The 6,867-nt window shown below is 37.0% G+C and overlaps 2 non-coding genes across 2 annotated transcripts; both read right to left on the reverse strand.

Annotated features, from left to right (window-relative positions):
• Positions 1-827: 827 nt before the first annotated feature.
• On the reverse strand, positions 828-956 carry LOC148015234 (small nucleolar RNA snoR80). The gene has a single exon (XR_015688507.1). It is a non-coding gene; the product is annotated as a small nucleolar RNA snoR80 (small nucleolar RNA).
• Positions 957-1,013: 57 nt separating this feature from the next.
• On the reverse strand, positions 1,014-1,112 carry LOC148015235 (small nucleolar RNA Z157/R69/R10). The gene has a single exon (XR_015688527.1). It is a non-coding gene; the product is annotated as a small nucleolar RNA Z157/R69/R10 (small nucleolar RNA).
• Positions 1,113-6,867: the final 5,755 nt, after the last annotated feature.

Raw genomic sequence — 6,867 nt, forward strand, 5'->3', positions numbered from 1 at the left:
GATTGTTGTCTCTCAACCGCTTCAAGAAATCGTAATAAAATGTATACAATGTGACAACTGCAACTCTACATAATTTATGAGCTTAATCATCTGAATATTCATTATACTCATGGTAGGGTTCCCACCCATCACCCTATGTTGTTTTCCTTTCGGATGATATCTATCACTACTAAGGTTCTGTCCTTGACTCTTGCTATTACCCTCTTCCACCTACCCTAAGGCTTAACTTCATTGTTGTCTCAACTACTAAACCATTTCATAGCTAAATTTAACCTGCGCGCCAAGCGAGCTCTACTTGTTTTATGAACTTAGCCTTGAATATTTACCTTTTAAATGTAAAAACTTGGGTAATAGGACTCGAATAATCAGGGGGTTCTAGGTCACAACCTGCTTCACAGTACTACCATCTCTGCTGAGAAAATCGCAGGTCATTCAGTGAAACCAACAGCAAGTAACGAACAGCAAAACGCCCAACTTCAGTGCAGAGTCTGTTCAAGATTTCAAGGTGGGATCTTTACTGACTGTCAGCCAATCCCCTTCCTTCAGTATGACAGTTGGCTTGGCACTGCCCATGTATGAAGCTCCCTCACCTCGTGGAAGCTTGACAGGAAAAGCACCACAGTCGATGGGAAGCTTCCGAGCAAAGAATCTATATGGGTGGACTGACTGACCAGGCGCACGTGGACTGAACTAGTGAGACACAGGCCACACCAGTTCGTTCATACAGCTGGCTAATTTGCCACCATAGCATGACACATATTTACTCCATGGTTGCACGGGGAGAGGAAGGGGGGGATAGCACAACTGCGTGCAGAGACAAAAGAGGAGAGTGTACGAGGCGTTTCCCGAGCCGAGAGGGACAGATCAAAACCCAGGGCTCAAAATAACCACAGTGTGATGTAGCGCCAGAGCCATTAAACCAGGGAGCACAAGAGAAAGAGAGCTCTGGTATTGGTAAATGGCGCGTCTCTCAGGACACAGAGAGAGAGAGGGAAGGAGAGAATCCAACTTTGCGTAATGCTCAGACAGCCAAGGGGTCTCTCTTCAAAGCAGCCAGACTGGCTGCCTCAGAAACTCTAGTCCGAATTGCTTTGCCTCCTCACTGCATCACGCCATAGCTCGCTCCTATACATGCACCAAGATTACAACGAGACGTCGAATTGAAGAATATTTATCTCTGTCTTGCCCTAACCCTAAACATATCCGCAACAATGCTCCCCCCCTCCCTCGGTATTAGAAAGTAACGAGGCGCTCCGTGCCTAGACTCAGCCCGGTGCTAGGGCGAGCACAATTTTTGCGAGCAGGGGTGGGTGTTGGACACGTGGCACTCACCTATCCCCACGTTCTCTTTTTTTCTTGTGGGGGAGGTGGGGGGCTGTCACGTGGCACCTGACCCCCACCTCTCGTTAACTAATAGTAAAGATTAAAAGAGATTACCTCTTCTTAGAATCCTCTTCCTCATCTAAATCTTCTACAAATAATATGCATATTATGGCATTGCTTTTGTTTGCATAATTATGTTGCCCATATTTTTTATATAGTTCATTATATGTAGACTACCCAAATGGATTAGCATGATCATTATATACATATGGCAATCCCCAATCATGTTGCCTTAAGAAATATGCATGATCCTCGTTATAATATTGTTGCCTATAAAACAACTGATCATAATAAAAGTAGTAACCATCATGCTACACATAATACGCATGCTAATAATCATGAAAATAAAGAATCAAAGGGGAGATGGCTATATGAATAACCTTGCATTGGAGCTTACTAAAAATAAGTATCCCTAATGTTCAGATGGCAAGCTCAACACATGCAGACATTGATGGTGGATCGCTTGGTTAGATAGGTCTGTATGTCTACACTTAGCACATCAATGGTCATTATAATCCTCACATTACTAACTTATCCCTTATTATAATTGGTTAATTACACCTACCTACAATTGGCATAGTTATAGAACCATTTGATTAGTATAATCAATTACGCACTATTTAACTTAGTAGGCCACTTTTATTTATGTTACATCTTATCTATACTTTGTATACTTTGCATTGTATGAGGAAGAAGGAAGAAAAACCAAGAAAAAAATGTTTGGGTCTCTATCTCTCTTTTTGTGTCCTTGAGTGAGCTTCCTCTTGTGTATTGTGTGTGTTTGATGGAATAGCTCAAGCAAGTCCCCTCATCATCATGCGATTTGTGGCATAGTACTGAGAAACTTGTTTTGAAGACTAAAGCGAAAGAGAAGAAGCAAGGATTCAAGTAAGCAAGCAATCAATAAGAAGCTTTTCCACTCTAACTCTCTTTTTTCTTGGATAATGCATGTGGAGACACCAGAAGGAGAACTGAGCTAAAATCTTAGATTGCTATGAGATTTGGTATGCAAATAGAATGTTGTATATTCTACATATAAGCTCTTTAAGGCTTTTTCGTTGTGTTTTTAGCCAATTAAGGCTATCTCAAGCCCCTTTTAGCTCCCACATAGTTGTAGACAATAATTTTTGGATATATTATAAATTCGATCATTCTCAGATGTATAGATATTTCGCGCTTGTAAGTTCTTATGTGTTTGTTAGGAAGCAAACACAAGGTTATCTATAAACAAGTTGCAGATTGTATGTATTATTGAGTGTCACTAAAAAAAGGTTATCTGGTATGTTGCTGTATACATCCTATGAAAGATTATAGAAGACCTGGTTGTGGTCTAGTACTCAATTTTGTCATAATGATTGAGAATAATGAAAATCCTATCATCAAAAAGCTAGACAAGAACAATTGTCCATCATGGAAGTTCTGTGTAACGAGCTTCCTTATTAGAAAAGGCCTCTACAAGTTCGTTTCAAGTGAAGAAAATGAATGAGCGCTAAGTAATCCTGCAACTATAGAAGAATTAAAGACGTGAAAAAAAATGGAATGCAAAAGACAAAAAGGTAATGAAATGGCTATTTGTAGTCGGTAGTCATCATTGATAACACTATGATAGGGCATATCAGAAATGCAAAAACTTCATGTGTAGCTTAGACAACCTTTGAGAATATGTTTTTAGTAAATACAAAGGTACGAAAGATTCAACTTAAGCAAGAGTTGACTACCTTGAAGAAAGGGAATATGTTTGTAAACAAATATATTTTGAAGGTGAGCAGCATTGCAAATGCCTTGTCAACTATTGATGCAATATTTTATGATGATGATTTAGTTTCATCTACTTTGGGTGGCCTTAATAATGAGAAGGCTTGAAAATCTTTTGTTACTTATTTTTATGTACAGAAGCCATTTCTAGATTTTAACTAGTTTTCCTATCTCATGATCACTTAAGAGATCATCGTATAGGGTAAAACATCTAAAAGAAGTGGTAAACATATCTAAGCTTTTTACTCAAGCTCAGGAAGGGAACATGGCAAATCCTCTTCAAGGGGTCATGGTATGGATCGTGCTAGTGGTAACCAACAAAATAGGTTAAATCAAGAGTTTGGTGACATACAAATTTTGAGAGGTCGTGGTAATTTTAGAGGCAAGGGGAGCTCTAGAGAAAGAGGCAGATGGCAAAACAAAGGTTTTAGCAATTCTGATATTGTCTGCCATTACTGTGGAAGAATAGGTCATATTGTAGTCCATTGTTTTGATAAGAAGGATGATCTTTGTAATGGTAAGTTACAGCAAGAAAATTATGCATCGTCTTCAAGATAGAATGATGACAAAAATAAGCATTTGCTTGTCATGCAGCATATGCAACTAAAATGAATACTGAGAATATCGTTACGTATCCCACTCTAAGAAGAAAACTTAAAGCATGTCGACGGCAAAAAAATTATGGTTTACTCATATCGAAAACTACAAAAGGCGATTAATAGATTGGATAGCTGATTTTAAACATAGGATGATTAGGTACTTGATTCATTTGGAAGGACAAGAACATGTGTAATTCTTCTATTAAGGAGTGATGCTGGATTGAAATAATAAACTTATATATAGTTCTTTATAAATACAAAGTATACTTGAATTTTGTATTGTTAATCGACACAAGAAGTGTGTGTGCTATACAAGAAGCCATACTAAATGGTTTAGAGAGATGTAAGATTTACTTAGAGAGATGTAAGATTTACAAACTCTAGGTTATATCGAGACAGGTGATGATTCGTATTATCTGATTTCATATATTAAAAAAGTTTTTTTGTCATTTTATGATGGTCAGACAAAGTGTTTATCAAATGTTTTACATATGCCATCCATCACAAAGAATTGGTCAAATGGTAGAGCAAGGGTTGCAAGTTACATTTAATGTGAATGGCTATTTTTGTTAAAGACTTCAACAATAAGTGCAAGTTGGTTGCAAAAGGAAGTAGAGTTGGCCGTATGTTTCATTGGATATTGGATTTCTTACTATAAATGTTGCTATATATACTAAAGATAAAGGTGTAGTTATAGACATTGAAATATGGCACAAACACATTAGACATGCAAATCTGCAAAGGTTGAAATTAATGCAATAGAAGGGATTGATTGCAAGTTTGCCTATATTTAAAGTTGTAGAATTATATAAAATTTCTAAAGCATGTTAGTTTGGAAAGTAGGCAAGGAAACCGTTTTTGCATAAGAAAGATGTAAGACATTATAGTGCATGTTAGTTTGGAAAGTAGGCAAGGAAACCGTTTTTGCATAAGAAAGATGTAAGACATTATAGTGCATAAAGATGTTTGGGGGTCTACCCAAAATGTATCCCTTGGTGGTAGTAAGTATTTTGACACTTTCATTGATGATTGCTCCAAGAAACTTTGGGTATATTTTATGAAGGAAAAGAGTGAAGTATTTGAGAACTTCAAACGTTCAAGGCAATAGTTAAAATAGAAACAAGCTTGAAAGTTAAGTGCTTGAGGTTAGATGGAGGGGGAGAATACCTTTCTAATGAGTTCACTGATTTTTTGAGGTCTCATGGAATAAAGTGTTAGTTTACATGTAGATATATCCCACAACAAAATGGGATTGTATGAAAAAATAAATATATTGTAGAAGTTACCAAATATATTACAGAAGTTGCACAGGCATTGATGGTGGATGAAAAGAATATACCCAAGTATTTTTTTGTCTAAGATTGTTCATTCTACTATTTACATTATGAACATGTCTCCCATAGCTGCAGTTCATGGTATGACTCTTGAAGAATATTTTACTGACAAGAAACCTGATGCATCACACTTGAAAGTATTTGGTTGTATTGCATTTGTTCATGTGCCTAATGAGTTAAGGAAGAAATTGAACCCAAAGACTAAGAAATGTATTTTCATTGGGTACTCCATTGAGTAAAAAGAGTACCATTGTTATAACTTTGTTAATGGCGAGTTTCAAGTGAGTAGGGATATTATTTTACATGAGATGAGTAGTTGGTATGGATCTAGTGGAGATGCATTGGTTGAGGTTGATGATCATGATAGTCATTTGCAAACTAAAAGCAGGAATCACAAACTCTTAATGGATCAAAGACATCATGTGGTAGTAGATCTATAGTCAACCTGGGAGACTAAGAAGTTGCCCCACATCTTCAATTATATCTATTAGTGTTATAGGTGTTGATGACAAAGGGAAGAAGAAAGTGTCAATTGAAAATAATACATCTACTAGTCATGCAATTCTTGATGGAGACTCTAATGGCTCAGAGAGCTTGGATGATAAGTTTGGTATTCCTTCAGTCAGGATGTCATGTGTACAGACATCATATATTAATGTAAAGAGTCTATTGAGTGATCCAATGGTACGCATGTTGAGCAAGGTGAGATACCCTATTAGAGTATTTAGTTTTGAGGGTTATGTAGCTCATCATTATACTTATATGGTAAAGGTAGTTGAGGATACATTGGGATGCAACAATGGATAAGGAGATTGTTGCATAAGAGAGCCAACATGACTTCGGATCTAGTACCATTTCCCAAAGTCAAGAAAGTTATTGGTTGTAAGTGTATCTATAAAATAAAGCATAATGCCAATGGTTCTATCAGTAGGTACAAGGCTAAGCTAGTTGCGAAAGGCTATGAACAAATATATGTCATAGATTATGAATAGATATTCAGTCTAGTTACTAGGATGGGAATTATCTAATATATGATTGCTTTGTCTCTTCTTCACTTCATACAAACCCTTTTTTAGAGCCAAAGCTATTTGCTCATTAGCTCAAGGAGAGAAGCTCTAGGAGCTCAAACTGTGGTAATGATAATTCTAGATCCTCAAAAGGCATCCTACGATCGCGATCAGTAGTATAAATTGCCACAAATGAAGAAGCATTACGAACAATCGAGGCAAAAATCTGTAAAACTTACTAGCTTTTAGGTGTGCCAAAGGGTAGAGTTTATAACAAATGGATATAAAGAATGACTTCTTCTATGGTGATTTGCGAGAAGAAATGTATATGGACTAGAATACAAGTTATGAGGATTTAGAGCATCCCACATATATGTGCAAGTTAAAGAAGGTGCTCTTTGGATTGAAACAAGCAACTAGAGCATGGTTTGACAAGATCGAAGAGTATCTTGTCAACGTTTATTTTTATGATTGAGATGCAAATCACTCACTTTATCTAAGAAAGGGTGATGTAGGTTTGGTTATCATAGTCATCTATATGGATTTCTTGATTGTTACAAGTGGTAGTGATAGTGGAATCGGAGAAACCTCACCTCTAGCAAAGGTGAAGACATAACCAAAAGGGTGGACTTCCTACTATTTGCATGCCCTACATAATCAGAGTCAGTGTACCCCACAACTCATGTATCTTGGCCACCATAGTATATGTACATAGTTGTTGTGCCATTTTGGTACCTCATGATATCCTTGATGGCATCCCAATGCCATTTGCCAGGTGTAGCCATATAA

The sequence above is a fragment of the Lygodium microphyllum genome, chromosome 24, assembly GCF_053477565.2.
Source record: "Lygodium microphyllum isolate KBCC chromosome 24, Lygodium_microphyllum_v1.1.10, whole genome shotgun sequence".
NCBI classification, from domain to species: domain Eukaryota; kingdom Viridiplantae; phylum Streptophyta; class Polypodiopsida; order Schizaeales; family Lygodiaceae; genus Lygodium; species Lygodium microphyllum.